General features: G+C 32.3%; 1 pseudogene; it reads left to right on the forward strand.

Annotated features, from left to right (window-relative positions):
* Positions 1 to 3,570: 3,570 nt before the first annotated feature.
* On the forward strand, positions 3,571 to 13,534 carry LOC120196932 (annotated as a pseudogene).
* Positions 13,535 to 25,380: the final 11,846 nt, after the last annotated feature.

The raw sequence follows: 25,380 nt of genomic DNA on the forward strand, positions 1-25,380 counted from the left end.
CTATAAATTTGTCTTTTTTATTAAAATTAATTTTTATTTAAAATGACAAAACGTTTTTGGGTGCCCAATCACACTCTAATCAAAGATTGGTGGCTACTCCTCGAACCATATTTTTCTATCGTAAAGGAAATCCCAAATTTTTCTAAACAAGAGATTTTTTTCAATCACATTCACTTTTAATTAAAAATTAATCAAGAGAGAGAGAATTAAAGAATTGGTGTGGTTTTTAAAATTTCACTCCCTTTAAGGAAAAAATCATTTCGACAATAAACATTAAACAATCATTCATAAGGGATTAAAATGTAGAGCATTAGTAAGGCCGAAAGGCATTACATTGAATTCAAAATGGTCATGGTGAGTACGAAAAGCTTTCTTGTAGATGTATGTTGGTTGAATGCGAATCTGCCAATACCTAGATTGTAAATCTATTTTAGAAAAGAAGGTTGCCCTATGAAGTTCATCTAAAAGGTCCTCAACCACTGGAATTGAAAACTTATTTTTGATTGTTTGACTATTTAGTTGTCGATATTCAACAAAAAAAAAAAGCCAAGAATCATCTTTCTTTTTGACAAGCAAGCAGGGGAAGCCAAATGGACTTTTGCTCGCTTAAATAATAGAAGTGGACAACCTTTGGACAATTTACTTTTTCAACCTCAGTCTTTTGATGGTAGGGAAATCGATAAGGACACATTCATATGAGAGTAGCCTGGTTTGAGTGTGATAGGATGGTCGTGAGCTCGTGGTGGTGGCAGAGTAGTAGTTTCTTCAAAAAGGCCTTTATATTCATCCAATAAAGGCTGTAATTCCATGGGAACTTGAGTGTATGTGCCTTCAACTGTTAACACATAAATTTCCCCCACTAGATTCAGATCTCTTGATGTCCTTTTCTACAGTTTATTCCTAGTAACAGATTTCAAAATCATAGGAGCATTTTGGCCTTGAATCACCATATGTTTCCCTCATTGGAAAAGCTCAAAGTCATTTCATTAAAATTCATTAGAATAGGGCTATATTTTTAATTCAATCGACCTTAAGAACCATGTCATATCCCCAAGTTGAAGGATTCAGAAGTCATGATTAAGCAATGTCCTGCATAGTCTAGCTGACTTGATTTGGTTTTGCTGAACTGAACAACTTTTCCCCATTCGCAACTGTAATTGCCAAAGGTTGAGTAGAGACTGATTCAACCCATGCTTTGGCCCATCTTGGAGTTAAAAAATTGTGCGTGCTTCTGTTGTCAATCAAAATATTGAGTGGTCTACCTTCAATTCTCAACGTAATGTGTCCTATGCTCCTAGTAAGAGCATTAACAGAAATTTAGAGGAGTTCGTTAGTAGGGGCTGGTTGTTCATCAGTTTGTTCTTTTTGTTGGCTCACTACCTCTGTTTCTTCATCCTCTTCCATTATATTTAATTGCCTCTATTTGCATTAGTGCCCCCGGAGATAATTTATTACCGTATTTGAAACACATTATTAAGTCTGCAATATTCTTGCATTGGAGTTTTGTTTAGCACTAGAATGTTGGGTTTTTGGACATCAATAACATGAGTGGATCGTGGAAAATTTGTAAGGTTGGGTAGGTAGAATCTATCCCTATTTTTTTTTGCCTCATGTTTTCAAATTCAATCAAAACTTCATATAGCTTTGCTCGTCTAAAATCTTCTACCACACCATTGGGTGCAAGAACCTTAACTCAATGCCTCAATTATTCCTTCAATCCATTTACGAACATGGATTTGTATCATCAAAAGATGATAATTCTAGTTTAGGCCTGGGTAGCATGAATCCATTATTCCCAAATGACAATCATTGAGTTTTCCTCTCCTCCATACACTCTCATTGGTGTGTCTTAGTCCCACTATTATCACCATTTTGTTGATTTAATTAGAAATCAGATGGTTTAGATTTGATGATACTTGGTTCTTCTAGGTTGTAAGAAAATATGGATTTCATCATTTATAACTGTCACCACCATTGATTTCTTTCCATATGCTTTTATGGGAGTATTTTTTTGTAATTGCTCACTATCTGATTGCCCTTGCACATCTTTTCTTCCTGTCAAAATTCGCAGGATTTGCTCTACATAGCCTTGGTTGGTTGTCATCCTTGATTCCATGTTGCTTATATGATTTTCTAATGTCTCCTACCGTTTTGGAGGTTAGTCTCATCAGTTGCTTGTTTCATGATTTTTACCAAATCTTCGATATGTTGTTGTATGGCCGTGAGCTCAATAGAATCACCCATTTGATTCTTCTTAGTCTTACCCGTCTTGCACTTGCTAGATTTTAGGCTCTGGATACCAAATTTTTATGAACTTCAAGAGAAAGATAGAATATCGGGGGAATTAAGAAGAGAAGAAGATAAATTTCAGAGAAGGAAACTTTCATTCAATAATCTCATAATTTCTCCTTTGCAATACAAGTTTTTAATTGTTTACAATGTACCACATGAGGTAAATACATGTGTCTGTCCTTCTCTAACAATTATAACAATTCTATGCAGGTGCTGTGTAGATTCATATTCTCGTTGGGCTGAAGATTGCATCAGGCTTGTGTCCAGCTTCTCCTCTTTAATGAATATGTGCTTCCATGTGAATGGTCCATGTTTTCCTCATGTGTTTCTACTTGTCGTTTGTCATTAGCATCAATTGAATTTTTTTTTCTTAATTTGATTACTCCAATCTCTAACCCTTGATTCTCTAAAATCGTCAATTCTTTTCCTTCGAGTCTTTCCTTTTCTCTCTCAACCATGACATTGATGTAGTCATAACGCTGAGACGATATTTGTTAATTTAGAAATTATACAATAAAAATGAAGGTCAATTTGATATTATTTAGAAAAATATTTTTGAAAGGTAACGTTAGAAAGTGATTTTATTTTTTTAAAAAAAATTAATGATTTTAATATTATTATTGTCATATCACTCATCGTCACCGCCGACGAGACCGCAAACGTTTATCCTTTCAAATGTCGTATTGAACTATGCCATTGGCCCAACGCCAACCTTAAAATACGAATTCCAATTGAAACCGAGTATTCCAGTGGATCGTCCAAGTATACCATCACACGGGCCTCCAGCCCCATCGAGAAAACCAGTTTAGAATCTCGTTTTCCTTTTATGTTTAGCATTGTTTTGAAAGGTATCTCTAATAATTTATGTGAAAAACTTTAAATATAATATTATAAAATAAAAATAGATTAATAATGATTGATTATATATTAATTTAATTAACACCATTATTATTTTGTAACATATACGATAAATGAACTCAAGTATATCCAAATATATCAGCTATTCCTGTGTATGAATTTTATTTTTTCGTGATAATGGTGATTAGATGGAGATGTTGATGAGAGCAAGAAAACCATGGTAAAGCATAAACCATACCGTAGAGGATAATTAACTCCTTTCTTGCCGAAAACAGTTCTGCGCGCTACTTTGTTCTGCTATTATAGTACGTCTGAATTGCAGCACACGTTATTGTCATTTCCATCAACTCATTCCCTCTTTGCCAACATTTTCCCGGCTTTTCTCCCTTCCCAAACAAGGTTTTAGGGATTCCTTTTCCACTCAAAATTCAAGTCCTTCTCCCTAACGTCTCCCATTTTCAAAGTTCAAACTCTCCTCAAGTACCTGTTACTCTCAGGTTTTTTCACCCTGTTCTTTTTCCCTTTGGCTGAGTTTTCGTTTGTTTTTGGTCATTTATGTTTTATATTATTTGTTTAGTTTTATTGTTTGAGAAAATGAAAGGAAAACGAGTTTTAGGTTTATGGAGCTCACTATTTTTCTTCACATTAAACTTGAAAACACTACTTGTTACGTTATTATGTTATGGTGCTTATTGTTCCTTTTAAAAAAAAAAGTTTATCTGTATACTTTAATGGCATAAGGGAAATGTTACGGTGTTATCAACTTTTCATTTCTTTACGTTTGCAATATTTTAAGACGAATACTGTGAGAATTTGCTTGAGTTTCGCTTGATTGTTTTGTTATTTCTTGCGCATGAACCTAAAGGTACATTTGTATTCAGAACTATTTCTTTTAGTTATTTATAATGATATTCTTTTTTATGAAATAAAATAGGCGTTTGTTTTGTATGAGATGAGCTTATTTTATTTTCACTGTTTTCTTCTTTCTTTGCTCATTTTGCCAATTTTCAATCACAAAAATGCTAACAGTTTGCTTTAATGCTCAATTTTTGGACACGACATATTTGCTTGTTTTGATGCGCTTTAGCTCTCTCTTTTTTTCAGATAAGGAATGCCATCCTCTGACGAAGAAGGTGAAATTTGTCCAGAAATCCATGTCTCAGAATATGCTTTTGTTAATCAATACGGTGAGCCAATTTCATTTTCTGTTTTGCCTCTCCAATGGAGTGAAACGAGGTCATTGGCCAGGATAAAACCGAGGTTTTCTTAGACGGGTTGCTGACGATGGTCTTATGAAGATTTACAAGCAGTTGTTGCGTGGAAGTTAGAGCTCTTCCCTGAAATTTTGGTGCTCCTCAGGACAAGAAATGGATAACACTGCAGAAGCCTAGGAAGAGTTTCGGAAGTACGATTAGGACAATCCTGATTACCATTCATTGGTTGCATTTCATGAAAAGACTCAGAGGAATCAGCAAAATCTGTATGGAACCACTTGAGGAACGTCTTCAGGTTGCTCCCTACCAAATGAATCTGTTTTTGTTCTCTTTGTTGCGAGAAGTTTTATATTTTCTTTGTTAGTTTATTGTTAAATGATGGTTTAATGAATGTGTTAAACTTTTTTTCATATTACTTATTTGTTGGAAAATAGACACGTCAAACGGTTCCTACCTGATGTGGAATTCTTTATATTACCAACATTATTTGTGTGTCATGCAGCTTATATGAGTTTGAGCCTTCAGAGAGTGACCTTTTGTGTCACAAGCTGTTAATTCATGAAGCTGTGAAATGGGATAAAGACCTAGAAAACTCAAGGTTTGTGCTACTGGACTATATATGTTCATGTCATGACAATATCTCTGATGGATTTGTATACATCAGGGTTTCAAATTGCGGTCGTGTTTTCGGTTATTTCGAATTTACCGTGATTGCGGCCGTCGTGGGCGCTATTGCGGCCGCCGCGGACTCTATTTTGGCCGCCGCGGGTAAATCGGACAGTGACGAAACCGCTATATCGCGGCCGAAATCGCGGTCGCGGACCGTTATTTAAAACCCTGGTATACTTAATAAAATTACCAAAGCATTTACACTAGCTAATCCGTTAAAATCCATATATGCATGTTACTCACATGGATGGTATGATATATCATATGTATCTGTCATCAGTTCGGGGATGTATCTTAATATAAAGATGCTAATTCTTGGACCTAAAACCCTTTATTCTAACCAAAAAGAAAGAAGCCATTAATCCCGAGTGACAGAATCTCTTTAATTGTATGGAGTTTCTCTCTCTCTCTGTGCTGTTTCCTTTTCTTTTTCTTTATTTGATATGTCTTGGATGGCTATAACTGCTGGAACCCTCATGTTAATGTTTGTCTCTCTCATTGGGACCTAATGATTTTTTTTCCTGTGCTGAAGTGTAGAAGTTTCATTTTGTTAGAACATATTCTGGGAAACATTTTTAGTTGGTTTTATTTATGTGAAATCTATTTTAGCTCAGCAATGGAATTTGTTCTTTACTGATAAAATTTGCCTTCTATAGGCAGTGTAGTTCAATGTGCAATACCATTACTCAGTTGCTGTATAAACAAGCTATGGATTCAACCCAAGGATTGATAAAGCTTGTTGGCTTATCTCTTTGCACTTAGTTGTTGGATAGTTCCTTTTTTGCGAGGTTATGCTAATATGTTGCAACTACTACCTAAAACATCCTAATGTTTGCTCACTTTCCAAATGGAAATTGCATAGTTAACTTTTGAAGTAGAATTTGTTAGCTATTCTCACCCCCCCCCCCCCCAAAACAAAATCAATTTAGCAAGTTACTTCTAATATGTTTGTCTACTGTCAATTGTATTAGAGGTGCCTGTATCTGCAGCCTCTACAAGCATATAATATATGCATGTAACTTGCTCAAGTAATTTGTTTGAGTCACATGCTCTATGCTCATGTGCAATATGATATATGAAAACTGATAAACAATTTACTTGAACAGAATGTAATTAACTTTCTGCAGATGCCTCAGAGGAATATAACTTTGCATCAGGTCTGCAGACAAGTTTCTATTAAATCTTGGATTATTACCGTTACATGCTTTTACTCTTTAAGTTCTCTTCTTTTCTCCCCATTTTACTCACTATACTGTATAATTTGCTCATGATTTAACAGGATGTCATTGTACTCAAGAAAGATAAGTTTATAGTTAATGGAGATGAAGGTCTAGATGATGATGATATAGGTGAAGAAGTTGGTGGTGCGGGGAAGTCCATTTTTGATCCTGTTTGTGCAATTTGTGATGATGGTGGCTACATTCTGGCGTATGCCCTAACCTTTTGGTTCTGGATAATTTGTTGGTGAACTTTTTGGTTTTGGTTTTAAATCTTGTTACCTTAAACTAGATATTTTGGTGGTGTATAACCATATCATGCATGGTTTTGGTGTTCCTTGACGAACTAATAATTTTTTTGATCATTTGGAATACTAGAAGGCTCTCTAAAATATATCAGTACACTTAATTTTGGATGATTCTTGGATGATAGCAGGATTTGAACCAATGATTGAACCCTTTTGATGTAAAACAGCATTGAAAGCAATGAGAATATTGGAAAATTGGAAAGGAATGACTAGACTTCATTGTTTTGATCATCAGCTTTGACAATGATAATTCCTAGACAATGTTTTGGTTTCACCATACAGACAAGACTATATCTTTGACTTTTAAGTCATGAAGATATAAGGTTTGTCAAAATTATATGCATATTTCTTGGAATTATGGAGTAATCTTTTTGTTTTGGTTAAAAGAGTAATGGGCTTTTGGTGAATTAGTATAAGGTTTGTCAAAATCATATGCATATTTCATGGAATTATGGAGTAATCTTTTTGTTTTGGTTAAAAGAGTAAAGGACTTTTAGCGAATTAGTCAAGATTTACTTATTCCTTCAAAAAATTTCCTTTCATTTTGGTATCAAATGCATTTGTTGAGGCAATTCCATTCACTTGCATTTGGACCATAATTGAATATTAAAAGTTGTTTCTTCCAAACTAGTGAATAGGTAATAGGTCCCAAGTGAAAAATGTCGCTCAAATCAATTCAGGTAAGGCACATTTAATCAGGTATATACTCCTCGTGCGATAAGGGATTCTTTTTCAGAACATGTAGACCATAAAATTGCCTGCCTGATTTAGGTGCCTTTAATAGTAAAAAGGAGGTAATATCAACTTCTCTATTTCTCAATGTTTGAGTATTCAATAACAAGAGCAAACACATTTGGTCAGTCTCGTATTCCCTTAGGTCATGGGTTCTAGACTCACTAGGAGCACTCCCCTTCCTTCCCCCCCCCTCTAGGTAGGATTAGGATTATATTTAGAATTTGTCAAGAAAAAAAGAGTATTCAATAACAAACATGGAATGTAAGGAAATCATGCATTTGGCCTAGAAAATAAAAAAGAAAAATTTTCTTGTCTTTGGAATACATATATATTATGGCTTTCTTATTTTATGTCGGTTCATGAATTATACTTTGAGCAATTACATCTCTTTCCAGTTGTCTTAGCAAAGGTTACTGTTCCTATGTTCACATGTGAATCCAGTTGTCTAGTTTTAAAAAACCATTAACTTGGGCTTTTCGATTGAAAAATTATCCAACATGTATGCATTGACACTTTTGACATTGTCCTATGGTCTCAGTGTCTGACGTCTCTATGTCATCTTTGCTTGCCTTCACATTAATTTGTTTGTTGGAATTGATATAGTTGTGAAGGAAGGTGCTTGAGGTCTTTTCACCCAACAAAAGCTGCTGGGATTGATACCTGTTGTGAATCTCTTGGCTTTGTCAATGATGCTCAAATTGATGTATGATCAGCTTTGTTGCCGTTAATATGTAATTTTTTGGTTCAGTTGCTCCAATTCTATTTACTTGTATGTTGTTTCCATACTTTTTATACATGTAGGCTATTCCGTCTTTCTTGTGTAAAAATTGTCTATGTAAGAAGCATCAGTGTTTTGCATGTGGTGAATTAGGCTCTTCTAACAATTCTCCCGGTCAAGAGGTAAGTGTTTTTGAGCTCTGAAAGAAACCAAAGATTGTCGCATCATTAATTTAAGTCTTGCTCTTGAATCATCATTCATCAAGGATCTTTTTTGTTGTTTTTATGTTACATTTTAACATTGCAAGTATATTGTCTTTTTTTTTATTAAATGTTGTCAGTGGCGTTCATCACTACAGTTTAAATTTGGACTATCATTAATGAGGCCGTTTTTTTAAGGTTTTTCCTTGTGTTTCTGCAACTTGTGGGCATTTCTATCATCCAAAATGTGTGGCAAACTTGCTACATCCGGACAATGAAGCTGAGGAGAAAAAATTTAGAGATAAAATTGTTGCAGGGGATTCATTTACCTGTCCTACCCACAAATGCTTCGTTTGTAAGCGAAGTGAAGATGCAGAGGTTTATGATTTGCAGTTTGCTCTATGTAGGCGTTGCCCAAAGGCATACCACAGAAAATGTTTACCCAAGTACACTCACTCTAAGTCACTATTTTCAGTTTTCCAGAATCCCTTTTTGCAGACTTGATGTGTAGCATAGGTTGACTTCATTTGATGCTTTTTCTTTGTTTTCAGGAATATTTGCTTTGAATATAATAAGTATAAAAATAGTTTACAAAGAGCGTGGGAGAATATCTTGCCCTATAACCGGATTCTAATATACTGCATGTAAGTTTTACTTTATATATAGTTCGCCCTTTTGGATAAACTAGTTATTTAACTCATGCATTATCTATCAATGACCATGTTGCTGCTTAATATGCTGACCAGGGATCATAAGATTATCAGAGAGCTTGGAACTCCAAGCAGAGACCATTTAATTTTTCCCGATCTTAAAAGGAAATGCAAAATGGATCTTTCTTATTGCGGAAATAATTTGGCCTCAGATAGAAGTGACATTTCTGGAGTTTTATTGACAAGTAGAAATCTTTTGAAAAAGCCAAAGCCGGTTCAGAAGGACTATGATATTCATGCTGGAGCTTCTAGTCAAAGAACTGAAAAATCTTGTTCCAGACAAGAATTTTCTCCTTTGAGGAAACAAAATACATGCATCACTAGTAGAAAATTCTTGAAGCAGGATGCTAGTGCTGACTTTGATATGTCTCTTGCAAGAGGGAAAAGTAAGCTAACCCAAACAAAAGGTAACTTAAACGTGAAGTTGCAGTCAAATGAAACTGGCTTTAAAACCAAATATACGAATCAAAATATGCATGTGATGGGGATAGCAGAAAGGACTAAGCCTTTGATTGATGCAGAAATAGAGAAAGGGTAATTTACTTGCCTTCTATAATATGAACATTAGTAAATCCTTTTTCACTGAAAAATTCAATGCTGAAGTGCTTTTTGATTTGGATTCGCATTTTTTCATTAACAGTATTTTGGCTCTCATCAAAGATGTTGATTCTTCATTTAATGATGAGGAATTTTTGAAAAGTCAACAGAAAATCTCTGTTGCAAATGTATGTAGCTTTAGCTGCAAGAGTATTACATTCGGTAGGGTGGAAGCCTCAGTTAAGGTATATCTTCTTGCACAGTAAGGCTGACAAACTAGTATGAATTAGATAGATTATTTTTCTTGACTTTTATGGAAATTTCTCACTTGTTTTAGGCTGTTAGAACTGCATTAGAGAAGTTAGAAAAAGGAACTTCTATTGAGGATGCGAAAACTGTTTGCGGTCCAGATGTGATCAAGCAGATATTCAAGTGGAAGGTTTAAGCTATTTTCCCTCTAATTGATGGCTATTTTTTTTCAGAGTTATGCTTTCGAATTAAGCTTTGATGCTGGAAAATTCTGGGTGCATGTTTTATGTGAAGGAATTTTTAGGTGCTTTTTTCTTCCTGTAAAAAACTTCATGTGGTCTAATTGGGTATCCTTTTTCCCCCATTTTAGCCTCAAGATTTTGTTCCTTTATCACGTGGTTCTTCTTTGGTCACTTGGCACAAATTACCATTTTCCTAGCAAAATGAAAAAGAAGTTTTTTTTTATTCTGAGAGCCATGGGTTTTTATTATACCTGTGTGATTACGAATTTCATACTTAATATAAATGAATAGCTTAATACATGCCTAATTGTTTAGCTTAGCATTCTTCAAATAATTTCTTGGTGGGACTTCAGTGTCGAGGGTTCTTTCAACTATTGGTATTATAATCACTTATTTGCATTTGACAAAAGTCTCAATCACCTTAGGAAGTAACATTATGGTTGCTAGCTGCATATCTCTTTATGCCGAGCTATACCTGTGTATGATGTGAAAAAGTTGAGCATTAAAATGTGGATAACAATGTTTGAACTTGTTATAAAAAGTTTGTTTGCCAATCTTAAATGCTTATCTGTTACATTCTGTAGGAGGATCTTGCAGTCTATCTTGGACCTTTTCTCCATGGAATGCGGTATACATCCTTTGGTCGCCATTTCACAAAAGTGGATAAGCTTAAAGAGGTATTAATGCTTAGTTTTCTACTTATTTCTAAGCAATCAAATAAGAGTTAGGGTTGACTTTATTCTAAGAACTGAACATCTTGTTTTGAAGAATATCTGTGCCTACTAATCAAATTCAGTCATTTTAAAACCATAGTCCAGAAGAAAATAACCCACAACTCTAGACATAAGAGTAGTCTAAGCTTCTTGTTTTTAGGTATTCTAAGCTTGCCTAAAGACTTGTATTTTACTGATGATTGGATCCCAAATAAAACGTGATATGAAGAGCCCCCACTGGAAAGGGAAAAAATTGACATTCCATAAAACTGGGTTGCAGTTCTATGCATCGGTTACCTACACGGAGAACTAGTCTACCGTTAGCTAACTCTTTGTTTTTAACTACTATGTAAATCTGTTGTTTGGTTCTCTACTTGCTTCCTCTATGAATATCCTAATGCTTGGTGAAATATAAAGTAGAGCTAATATCACTTATTTATTCTGCAGATTGTTGATAGGCTCCATTGCTATGTACAAGATGGTGATACTGTAAGAGTGTTCTTCATTTGGCCTTAGCTCACTTTATTTTCATTCATAATTGCACACAATGTATGATTTTTCTAGTGAAGAAACAGAACACAATGGGCAAATTACATTGTTCTTAAAAGCTGGATAGAAATTCAACAGTTTTCTTACATTTTATGTTTGCAACTGTAAATGCATTCTTTTGTATTCTTTCAACATGTGTCACTTAAAGCAGTTCATAGAATCATCACTTTTTTTTTTGTTAGCTTCATGACTAGTGTAGCTTGCTATGCTCAGTTTTCAAAAAGTTTGGATCATTTATTCTAGGAGGCATTCTCTAGTTTGAGATTAATTGGGGATATTAATTTATGCTGGAATAAGTGTTGTGTAAGCATCATACTTCTGAGAATGTGAAATTGGCAATGCAATGACATCGATTTGAAATTAGCTTTGCCTATTTCACACTTGCTGTTACTTGGAATTTGGCTACTCATCTAAAGATTGAAGGTCATAGTATTAGGTAATGATGCCACTGACTTGAAATTTTAAAATGGTCAGAGGGCTCTGAATTTTAGTTCCTTTAGACATGGGCTTATTCTGGATATATTTGGTGGTCATAAAAATGGCTTAAAAAGCCTGATCCTGTTTTATTACTTTTTTTGGCCCTCCAAGTTTATGACTTCGATTTTTTTCTCGCTAATTACTGGATTTGCTTTTTATATTTATCATGGTTATGTCAATATGGTCATTTTATTTACACAATGAACACTACTTGAGCAGATAGTCGACTTCTGCTGTGGTTCCAATGATTTCAGTTGTTTACTGAAAGAGAAGCTAGAGAAAGTTGGGAAGTCTTGCTCATTTAAAAATTATGATCTTTTTCAGCCAAAGGTAAAGTTAGTCTTTCTTTTATCTAAGGTCCTTTTGACTGATAATGCTTACTGGTTTTGTTGGTGTTTTTCAGCCTCATTTGGTTATGTAACAGAAGTATCTGATATTTAGGCTCTGTTTCTTAAATGCCAGAATTGCATTTTTTGGTTTGTTTTTCAGCAATGTTATATGATCATCACTGGTTTGTGTTCTTTTACCGTCTGTAACAGTTAAAAGCTTACCTGGTCGTTGCAGTTCATTATTTCCCCCCTTCTTTAATCTTGCCAGTGGATGCCATTTTAAGGGTTTCCCATCCTTTTTTTGCAGAATGATTTTAATTTTGAAAAGAGAGATTGGATGAGTGTAAACCCAGACGAATTACCAAACGGTTCTAGACTGGTAAGAAGCTTAAAAAAGGAAATGACGAAGATGTTGCATATGCTCTCTTTGATATTCTTGTTTTAACATTTCAAGTAGATTATGGGACTGAATCCTCCTTTTGGGGTCAAAGCATCTCGTGCTAACAAGTTCATTAGCAAAGCTCTTACCTTCAGACCAAAGCTTATTATTCTTATTGTTCCTAGGGAAACTAGAAGGTAAAGGCTTCTCTTATAACCTTATTATAATTGTTAAAAATTGTATTCATAAGGCAATGTTGTTCTCTTTTTCTATGTTCCTTTCTCATTTCAACAGACTTGATGTGAAAGAAGCTTATGATTTGATTTGGGAGGATGATCGAGTTCTATCTGGCAAGGCACGTAAAGATTTTAGCTACTCACTTTGCTACTTTCCATTGATTTTAGATTTATTTTTCTACATTGCTCATTATGCGTATCTTTTTTCCAGTCATTTTACCTACCAGGTTCAGTTGATATAGAGGATAAGCAGTTGGAACAATGGAATGTAAAGGCACCTCCGCTTTATCTTTGGAGTCGCAGAGATTGGACAGCCACGCACAAGGCAATAGCACAACAGCAAGGTCATGCATATTATGGGCCAGAAGAGTTCGATGGAAATGAACATAATGCCAAAGAAGTTGGATTTAATTATCTTATGCAGGAGAAACACGATTGTTACGCCGATTTCTCACAAGACGTATTCGCATTTGGAGGTATTTCCAGCATATTGGATGGTGTCCCTGAAGTGAACGATGGATTCGAACCCGAAGGAAGCAGAGGAAAGCACATGGAAGGTCAGTTTCCTGGAAGCAGCAGTATTTGGATGAACAATGACTTGTCAAAGCAGCATATACATGACAATGTAATTGAGATGCAACACGTGGGACATGGTCATATGGATGCATTGCCAGAGGCAGCAGTAGATTATGGGAAAGCTTTGCAAGCTGATGACCTGTGCATCGATATGGAATTATCGTCTCCAGACAACAGGCTCGGTCACGAGAACTGTGGAAAAGGCCGTCTTAATTTGGGGTTCAAAACAGAGTATAAGTTTAGGGATATGCAAACCCCTTTCTCAGCTCATCGTCAAGAAAGCAAAACCCAGTGAGTGGAAATCACATTGCTGAATGATGGGGCCGAGTTAATCTTCCCACTTAACCTACAACTAAAACCATATGGGAATAGGATGCAATCATATTAATCTTTTTAAGAACTAATTACAGTGCACGAGTCAATGATATTATGCTGTGTTTCCATTTAAGAAATGCAGAAAACGTAGAAATTAAAATTAGGGGAAAAAGGCTAAGATGGAAAGTAACTAATTCTAAGGCGTGATGCAAGGAGCTCACGAGACCAATGTTGCTTTGTTATCCCAAATTATTATTTTATCTTGGGTAAACTATACAAAATGTCATTAATTTGTAACAAATCAATCATTGGCTGTTAACAATCGTTGTGTGTGTGACAGAAAATTTAGGTAGCCGTTAATCGTTTACTTGGAAACATTGACCGCATCGAGAATACATGTTTGGAAATTTAAGGGGGCTTTTACTCTTTAGTTTGAATAGCTTCTTGTTGTTGGAAAATTGGTTAAGGTTAGGGGCTCATTTAAACTTCTGTCGCCGAAGATAACTGTTTCTGCTCCAGCAAAGAAGCTGGCTGCGCCTGCTCCCAAGGCGAAATCTAGATATGCTGCCAAGTCTGGGAAGAGTGATAAGCCGACTTCCTCTAGTGAAGACAAATATGGTTTTAAGCTGAAGTCCAAAGTGGCAGTAAAAAAAATTATTGCGATTCTTCCCTCTATATAATTTCTTGTGTCTCCCGGCGGATGTATCGATTTTGAGACTAATTTTACATTTAGATTTTCTTTACATTTCGTCAATATTATTTCATACAGGTGGGAGCTGAGATAAAAATTGACTAATTTGTTGCCTCAGTTTTGCAGTGGTTACAAAATAGGGAAAGTGGTAGTTGAAACAGGCTGTTTTGCTCTGATGATGGCTGTCATTTACATCTTTTGTTGCGTTGGAAAAAAAAGTGAATTTTATTGATGAATTTAATATTTAAATTAAATTCATGATTTTTTTAATATTATAATTAAAAGATATTTTTAATTTAAATATTAGTAGGATAATTATTTTTTGAATATGTTAAATTAAAAGGTATTTGTTACCAGTTTAACTTTTAATATTAAAGATAATTATATCATTTTGAATAATTCAAATTAAAATAATATCAATTTAAGTTTGAATAGTAAAATGAGTTTATATCTTTAGAAGATTTCAAAATTATATTTTTAAATTTGAATATTAGAAGATATTTAGTTAGAGTAAATCTCTCTTGAAAATCTTCTATAAATACTGAGTTAACATACTAAGTTAATCACAATTTCGGAACAAGGTTCATAAGTTTTTCAAGATCTCAGAATTCAAAAACTTTTATTTTCTTTGAAAAATATTTTCTCTTTAATTTTCCGGTGATAGTCGAAAGAAATTATAGTTCGTGATTTCTACTATTGTGCTATTATAATTGATCATCTAACCAAAAGAGTGACAAAAAATCTATATTAAGAAAACTGTGTAACGACAGGACTTAATTGTTTCCGTTCAAAAGATTAATCAAGAAAAGAGTATTATTCTTCCTATTTATTTTATTTTATTTTCTTAAAAAATTTAATTTTGTTTGTTTTATCTTCTAATGTGTTATTATGATCTCGGGTTGTTATAATTCTTGCAATCCTAATACAATAAATTCATTCTTTATCATTAATTTTTGTAATGATATTTGATTATTATCATTTTATTTTTTTTATATTATTCTCATATTAACGACTTTTGTCTAACACATTGTACTGAAACTTTGTACGACCTTTTCTGCATCAAATTATCACCTTATGCTTTTTTATGCTTTTTATTCATGACTCAAATGCTTCTAACTTTCGAAAACCTTGGTGTATATGAGTTCCTTAACGCAATATAATGAAAGATTCAAGCCATGAAGAAACCTTATGCCTCTTGTTGAATTATCAGCCGGCTTCTTCTTTGCCGGAGCAGAAACAGTTATCTTTGTCGACGGAAATTTAAATGAGCCCTTAACCTTAACCAATTTTCCGGAAGCGACAAGCTTTTTCAAATGGAAGAGCAAAAGCCTCTTGAAATTTCCAAACATGTATTCTAGATGCAGTCAATGTTTTCAGGTAAACAGTTAACGGCCACATAAATTTTCTGTCACCCACGTTAATGGCCGTTTTGTTACAAATCGATAACATTTATGACCAATTTATTATTTTTAACTTGGAAAAGAAAATTTACTTAAACACTAGTGTGCGTAGTTTACCCTTTAATCTTAATATACTAAGAAAAAACAGGGGTAGGTTTGTTTGAACAAATTAAACCACTTGCTCATGTCAAAATACAGTTTTAATAAGAAGAAATAAAAAGAAACTAGGAAAAGAAAAATTAATTAAATTATAGGTATATATATTCTATTAAATCTTAAGGTAAAATAATACAAATTTAATTCTAAACCCTTATATTATTACAATTTGATGTTATTTACCCTAAGTTCTATGATAATTAAGAGTTTACAATTGGAAAAAGGAAACAATTTTATGTAAACTTCTATATATATCTGGTCTCCAAGCTAAGTAAGCTACTGCTTGACTTATGCTCGTGTTAGGAGGAGCTTATAGTATTTAGGTTCAATTGGTATTATTTTTTTTAAAATATGATTTTGAAAATTGCTATAAAAAATATTTTTAAAAATATAGTTTAAAATGTAACTATTTGGATTATTGTTAAAAAAGGATGAGTCTAGAGCGCACGTCGCACACCGAAACACACCACTAATGTGACACACCGATACACACCACTAACTAAATTATTTTTATTAAATAAATATGAAAAAATATAGTGGCATATTCACAATTAATCCTTTATTATTATCTAGTTAAAATTTTAATAGGAATATAATTAAATTATATATTTTTAAAAAAAAAAATATTATTTAAGAAATTTTTATCTTTTAGGATTAGAACACTTTATTTATACAAATTTATATATTCATCCAAATAACAACCATCTAAATCAATCCTCGACGACCCGATTCATTATCGAAGAATCGTGTAATTAGTCATTTGATCTAATCTTCAATGGTGAAAAAAACTAAAAAATTATAGGGATCGATAAATAATTAAATAAATTAAGATTAAGAATTAGTAATTAAAATTTATCTACCGAATGAAAAGAAATTGACCTACTTTTATGACATTCAAGAACACATTTTTACTAAAAACCTGAGAAAAGAGGGGAAGATGAAAGCATATCTCAGTAATCACTTTTAAATTGGAAAATGAAATTTATGGATTGAACATAAACACTCTTTCAATGATCTAGAAAACTAAGAAAAAAAGGATAATGTGGGGAATACATCATTTAAACACCAAAACTAAATAAATTATCAAATTGAGAAGACCAGAAAGACTCCAACTGCATGTACCATAATCACACCTTTTAGAAGGATATGACATCGAAATTACATAAATTTTCGACTAATATATTATTTTTCGTTGACAGATGTAATACATTATTTGAGGACGAGGTTATCAACGATTAGTTTTGGCGGTTGTTGTTATGATGATTATGTAAATCTATATAAATTTAGTGTTTCGATATGAAAAAATAAAAATCCCTAAACTAATTATAATTTTTAGTTAAAAATATAATTTAATTATATTTATGTTAAAATTTAAACTAGATAATAATAAAAGATTAATTATGGATATGCCATTATATTTTTTTAATATTTATCAAATAAGGATAATTTAATTAGTGGTATGCATCAGTGTGTCATGTTAATAGTGTGTTTCGATGTGTGACGTGCATTGTAGAATTTTCCTAAAAAATGATTATAGAAAGATAAAATATTATTTTAGATATTATGTTGTAAACTAAAATTAAATAATCGAGGATAAAAATATAATTTCATCCTCAAAGAGATTTTTCCTATTAAAAGGTAAAAATGTAAGCTTTTAAAGTTAGGTTGAAAATCACTTTTGGAACCATGATTTTAAATTAATTTTTAGTTCTTGAAAGGCATTCCCAAACTGGTTAATTTATAATTTTACCTATCTAGAGTAAATTATATCACGTTCCACTCAATTATTAATAAAATTACAAACGAGTCATCCAATTTCAAAAAGTGATAAATGAGTTAATCGATTGATTGTGATAAACATGTCACTAAATCATTAAACATCATATGACTTTTGATGTAAAATATTTTATTCATTAAAAATAGGGTAAATTACACTACATATACTCAATTATTAGTAACATTATAAATGGATGATCTATGGTATAATTTACCCAATAAGAAAGTCATAAAAAATGTTTCCCAACATCTTTAACACCCGTTTTATTTTTAATGGCCTAATGACTTGTTTATGATAATCAATTGAGTGACTTATTTGTGACCTTTTGAAATTGTGCTATTCATTTATAATCTTGCTAATAAACGGGTGATTCATTTGTACTTTTACTAATAAATGGGTGATCTGTAGTATAATTTACTCAATAAAAATCATTACACATGTTCCGTAACATCTAATGCTGGTTCATTTTTAATAGCCGAAAAACTTGTTCATGACAATTGATTGATTGGGTTACTTATTTGTGACTTTTAAAAATTGGGTAAAGTATGGTAATGATCACTGAACATTTCTGAAGCTTGCATTTAAGTCCCCCAACTTTTAAAACTTGCAATACAGTCCCCCCAACATTTATTCCATTTGCAATATGGTCCCCCAACTTAAACCAATGTTAGAAAATTAGGGTAAATTATATAAACGGTCATTGAACTTTTCAGACACTTAAATTTAGGTCCCCAACTTTTAAAACTTGCAAAACAGTCCCCCAATAATTTTATTTTCTTATTAAATATAGATGTATAGAAAATATAAATGATTCAATTTATATTTAAATGTATGAATCATTTATATTTTTGATATATTTTATTTTTCTTGTATAAACTAGTATTTAAAATATGTTTATTTTAATCAAAATATTTCAATATACGAATAAAAATATATTTATATAAATGTATATTTATATTTAGATGTATAAATAAAAAAATATATTCATATATTAATGTATGAATCATTTATATTTTTTGAATATTTTTTTTTAATAAGAAATTAAAATTATTAATTATATTAGAAATACTCAACTTAAGATTATATATATAATCATGAATTATAAATATGAAAAATATAATTATTAAATTTAGTTTAAAAAATATAAATCTTAAATTTATTCTTTTAAAATATTGTATCAACTATTATTTAAAAATATTTAAATCTATCAAACAATTTATCAAATATAATTTTTATTGTAAAAAAATATAATATTTTCCCATCATTTATTGCTTTCAATTTTTTGCCGAAGTTCAAATCTCATTATTTCCATTTTCCATTATATTCTTTTTTTTTGGCATTGGTCATACTATTAGTATATGTATTATGTATATCTCTTAACACAAACGATGGTGTTAGCTTAGTGGTTCCACCCTGTATCTTTCATTTGCGTGACTCGGGTTTGAGTTTGCCCAAGACCCAAATTTTACTTCTTTGTAACTTAATTTTCTAATTAGGAGGGTGACATGTCACCAATAACACATATCATGATCAGTGTTAACACATGTCAGATCCTGGTTAAATGATTAATTTATTAAATTTTATTAATTAGGACCAAATTGATAGCATATATAAATATTAGGTGGTGACACGTGTCACCAATGACACGTGTCATGATCATGTGCTAACATATCAGATCCTAATTAAATGATTAATTTATTAAATTTTATTTAATTTAGGACAAATTGATTATATATAATAAAGACTGAATGTATAATAATGTCAATTCTTTTAACTGCCACATCATCATTTTTATCAATTAAACTAGTGGCTTAGTTGAACAGTTAAATAATTATGTTGTATGATTGATAAATTTAAAAGATCGATGACAAAAGTAAAAAGGGCTAGATAGTTAAGTTGTCAACCGAGTAGTTTACACTTTTATTTATACGTCAAAATAACATTTTATAAATTTAAAATTCGAATTATTTTCAACCTCTTCTATATCCTAACTACTTTTTTTAATTAAAAAATTTCTTCAACAGATAAGTATATTATATTTATATAAAAAAATACGTATCACATGAAATAAGATGAAATTAAATAATAATAATCTGACATAATTGAATTTAATGAATTATTTGGAATTTAGGGTTTAGAATGAAATTGAATTACTTTGGAAATTGGGGTTTAGAATGAAATTGAGTACTGTTTTGCAAGTTTTAAAAGTTGGAGGACCTAAATTCAAGTGTTAAAAAGTTCAATAACCGTTTATATAATTTACCCTAATTTCTAACGGTGGTTTAAGTTGGGGGACCATATTGCAAATGGAATAAATGTCGGGAGACTGTATTGCAAGTTTTAAAAGTTGGGGGACCTAAATGCAAGTTTCAGAAATGTTCAGTGACCATTACTATACTTTACCCTTAAAAATTTTATGATTCATTTTAATTTTATTAATAATTAATTGATGTGTGGTGCAATTTTCCGTTTGTTTATTTAATCCGATATGAAGACATGTTCGAATTCCTACTCTTAGTTTTGGAGTTAAGAATTTATGTTGACAATTGATAGGATAATAGTCTTATCGTCATGATAAATATGGCATAATGAAAATTAAGTCCTTATTTTTTTATTAAATTGACAATTATTATATTTTCGTAGTATTATGGTATTATTTATTTTATATATTATGCCAATAAATAATTTAAAACTATAAATATTAAAAGATATATAAAATATTTATATATTGTTATGTTAGATATTATGTCAACAACATTCAAAGTTTAATGTTTTTATTTTATTTTATTATAAAAATAATAATATAGTTTAGAGTTTGTAGGAATGTAGGAGTTTTTTTATCAAATAGTTAAGAATATTTCGAACATATATTATATTATATTTATTATAAAAATAATAACTTAGTTCAAATCATTGGTTAATAAAAGCTTTACATAAAAAAAACCTGCTTTAATTATTGGTTTTAGGTACTAATATGATTTTCGGTGTGTAATTTACGAGCTATTCCAACCTACCAAGTATGTAGAGTTTTGTTAAATAATTAATTAAAAATTATTCGTGAAAGCGACGCCGCTGATGAAATTATTATGAATAATGTATTGGTTTTTGTATAAATTTCGTCATTTTGATTTTAACACTGCACCAACCTACCTATTATATAAATTATAAATAAATATTTAATATATTTTGAAATAGCGATGACCTCCAAAATTAGTATTTCATTGCTATAAATATGATAAATGTGAAGAACAAAGGTAGATAGATAAAACTATTGTTTTCTCAATATTTCTTAAACCCACAACAAATTGTTAAATTGTGACATTTATTTAGGGTAAAGTACATTTTCTAACGGCAGGACATTGTTTTGTTGAATCCTAACAATTAAAAATTATAAAATGATCACCTGACTATTCATATTCCAAATTCATTATTTTTGTTAAAAAATTGGTGACCGTTTGAGTTGGACGTTAACATGTTGAGTGAGAGATGATAAAATCTGATTTGAGAATCGTTTGAGCTGTATTTTATGGATCGACTCACCTTTTACATTTATATTGTTGAACTAGTGCTTGAAATATTATGCCGTTGAACTAGTGCTTGAAATATTATGCCATTGAATCAGTGTTTGAAAGCAACGGTGGTTCCAATAGGCATCTTTAAAATATTATTTTAAAGTATCCCATGTTATCATTCAGCTCAGACAAACATCAATTTTTTAATGAAGAAGGACGAGTTTGAAACATATAAACAGTCGAGTAACCATTTTATAACTTTTAATAATCAGAAGACTCAACAAAACAATATACTATAATTGGGGAGTCAACAAAACAACATCATATAATCGAGAGATCATTATATACTCTATCTTTTATTTTAATTATTGGGTTGATAATTTTAAATCGAAAAAATAGACAAAATGTTAAGCTATGTCATTACATTTATTTATTTTAATTATTGAATTGATAATTTCAAATCGTAGATTTAATTCTATTTTTGCAGAGATTAAATCTCATTACAAAATTAAGCAAGAAAATAATCACCCAACAGAAGAAGAAAATAATAATAAAAAAAGGAAATGCCTGGCTTTCCCATGTACGCCGCTGCAAGCGTTTCGGATTCCCGACGAGGGAGATATAAATTCATGGCCTCCAAAGTTGAAACCGCCAATACTTTAACTTTTTTCCCAGCAAAACGACGCCGTCGGAAGTGCATCACTCACCACCGTGAAAGAGAACTTCAAGGCTACCGGAAAACACTTGAATATCGGATCATGATATTAATCTCTCGCAGGCAACCCTAACATCGTATGGTTTCTTCTTCCTCCTCTTCATTACTACTATTTTGGGCTTTCAGCTACGCCTTAATTTCCTTCACAAACCAAAACTTCAAGCAAACAGAGAGCTAAGAAAAAGGAAGAAGGTGGTTCACAAGAAGAGGACGAGCGTTTCCCTTTAATGGGGTTTTCAAAGGTGAAATCCGAGGGTTTTGTTTATGTTTTTATTCGCCTTTTGGGGTTCAATTCAATGGCCTTTTTGCTTCACACGTTGGGCTGCTTATTTTGTCAAATGTATATCTCATATTTAATAACATCAATGATTCCTTTGTATTCTTTCCTCCCGTTTTACCGCAAGAGTTAATAATAACTTATATAAATTAATTTTTAAATAGTTTGGATTCCGGAATGATTATAAAATTATATATGTTCAAACAAAAAATTAGTATATCAACAACGTGTAAACTTCCCACAAACACACAGTTATTCGAATTCAAGTCTTTAAAAAATTACCACTCAAGTCATTCAATGAGTTTATAATTTAATTTGAATATAAAATATTTATTTAATTTAAAAATATATTATTTTTATTTGATTTTTTATTCCTGATATCAAGTTTAGACATATACGTAATATTTTTAGGTTATTATAAATTATTTTAACACTCTTATTTTATATATCTATAATTTTTTGTACTTTTAAAGAAATAAAAAAATTGTTTTAAAGAAAAAAAAGCATTTATATTTATTCAAAGGAAGAGTACAAGACATATTATTAAATCTTATTGTCGAAACGATTTTTTTTAAAACAATACGGGTAGGGGGCAAGATTTGGAAAACCGCGTCATTTTTAATTATTCTCTTTTCAATTGAATTTTAATTAAAAACAATGCTATTTTAGAAAATCTCTCGTTTCGAAAAATTGGAAATTCCTTTATGATGAAAATATAAGGTTCGAGGAGTCACCACCAATATTTGATTAGGGTGTGATTGGGCACCCAAAATTGTTGTCATTTTAAATGAAAATTAATTTTAATTAAAAACGACAAATTTACGGTCTACGTCACCAAAATCCAAGTTCGGGAGTCGATTACATGTGGGGAAGGATTAGCACCCCCACAACGCCCTAAATTGGTACCTAGTCGATTAATTGTCTTTGCAATGAAATTTACAAATTAAAATTTTAATTTGATTTACGATCCCTTAGAAGAACAAAATGCAAATTTAACACTGAAAAGCAACAAAATAATTTAAAATTACCAAGTCATTAGAAAGATAAAGGATATTCGATTATTTAAAAATATCGAGACCAGATCTTTAGGTGAGTTCTAACGATCTTTTCTCAAATAATTTAAATAGCCGAATATTTCTTTTTCTTTCATTCCCAAATTTTACAGTGATAGATCCAAATTTAATTAGGCGTTACTGACGGGATAATTTTAATTTAAAATTGCCAAAACAACTCTCTAGTAAGTTAGGAGAAGACATTTCGACAGTTTTAAATTAAAAGAATATTACCCTTAATCCAATTATGTGATCAAGGTTAAGTCACACAAATGAGGCTAACTTGCTTTAAAACAGTACACCTAAATAGTATATACTAACAACATGCCCAGAGTAATAGATACATGCATACATTTAAATAAATCTAAATTAATCTTATAAACATGCATAAAATATTAAACAAGGGGCCGCAAATACAATTTTAAAAGTAATGGGCCAGAAACACAATCAACATAAAATTCGATTAACACACTAAATGTACTAAACGAACATGCAAAACATTCAAAGTCGAGAGTCTAAGAAACAGAAACCAAGTATATTACCACTATGGACTAAAATGTAACGTGCAGAACACGAGGGTCAAATGTTTAAAACAGCAAAGATTCAACTATAACACTACTTAGGACTAAAATTAAATGCGGGTAAAATAAAGAGATAAAACCATAAACATGCAAATGTTGATTTATGGACTAAACGAACATGCAACAATTCAGAAGTTAAAGTCTAAATAACAAAAACTAAATAACACTACTATTTGGGACTGAAATTAAAAACACATAAAATAAAGATGCAAAATTAGAAATAGGGAAACATTCGGTTTAGGGACCAAAACGCACGAAACCTGAAATTCGAATGGCTCACCCACTAGATAACCCATACGTGAAATGAGACCCCTAGTTCTCTTAAGCTCTGCCGTTTTGATATAGGCATATATATAATTTTAGGGTAAAAGCTACCCTAATTCATTTCATTTCCCCCCAGCCGCAACCTTCTTCTCCTCACCAAGGCACCGCTCTCTCATCCCTACCATCTCCTTATCTCTTCCTCACACAACAAACCAGAAGCTAAAAAAAACGACCATGGCCAACACTCTGTCAGTCGAAACTCTCATCCCAAGGCCCCCATCATCACATGCAAGCTTAAGGATTCTAACTGAGCAACGATCAACACAGGGTCTGGTGACAACTCGATAAAGGTAAAAGCTTTACTCTCTTCACTGTTATTCTTGAAAATGCTTTGCTTTATGCGTTGGGTTATTGCTGATGATAGTTTTTGGATGGCATTTCACTTAGAGCTCTTCATTTTTTAGAATGATTATAAAAACGAGAAAAAAAAAACTTATGAAGAAATCGGGAAAACAACTTTAAAAATGATTTCTAGCCTTTCATTACTCTGTAAAAATCATGGAAGGATCCCCGTTTACATTGTTTTCGAATACGGGAGAAATCCCTCTCCAGTTACACTCATTTTCCTTCAAGAACCCCCTACTGTTGTTAATGATCGCCACTGGTTTCTGTTTGAGAACCCCCGAACCCTCTCTTTGGTTACTGTTCCTCCTTTTTTTTTCATTCCCCCCTCCTTTTTGGTTACTGCTCCTGTTGATGGTCTCCTTTTCAATTGATATCCCCGTGATTCTACAGTGATTGTTGTCTTTCCTATTGGTTTATGGTTCTGTTGAATGCCCTCGTTCTTCGCGTGTTGTAGGTCACGGTGATGGGAGCCGAGCTTGTCTGCTCGGGTATGGTCCTGGCAGGAGCTTCTGGGAGTCTCGTTCAGTGGAGCCTGGCACAGGGTCTTCACATGTGGAACGGGGTAGCACGGGTTGCTGGGGTCTCGTGCATCGTGGAGAAGTGAGTGCATGTGGTGCTCGGTTGTGCTTGGTGGCTGAGCGTGGCATTGCTTCATGTGGATTCCCGGTTGTAGTTCACGTAGGGAACATGGCTGCTGTAACCGAGAGACATGGGTGATATGGAGCATTAAAATCACGTGGGCAGCAGTATCTTGGGCACAATGATATGAGCTGAGCATGTTGGGTGGCCGACAGGCATATGTAACAACTTGTTGGGTGGGTGTGCTCGTGGTTGGCAATGGCTTCTGCTCGGTTCTTGTGGAGAATCACAAGGTCTTCACGTGGGAGGCATGAGAAGCCCGAGTCGGGTTGTTGTATCCGGGTCGGATCGGGTTAAGCTTGGGCCTTGTAACCGGGCTAGATATTTGTAATCTATTTTAGACTTGTATGTGGACTTTGGACTAAACATTTAATTTGGATTCCGATTA

Source organism: Hibiscus syriacus, unplaced genomic scaffold, assembly GCF_006381635.1.
Source record: "Hibiscus syriacus cultivar Baekdansim isolate YM2019G1 unplaced genomic scaffold, ASM638163v2 tig00117034_pilon, whole genome shotgun sequence".
Taxonomy (NCBI): Eukaryota; Viridiplantae; Streptophyta; class Magnoliopsida; order Malvales; family Malvaceae; genus Hibiscus; species Hibiscus syriacus.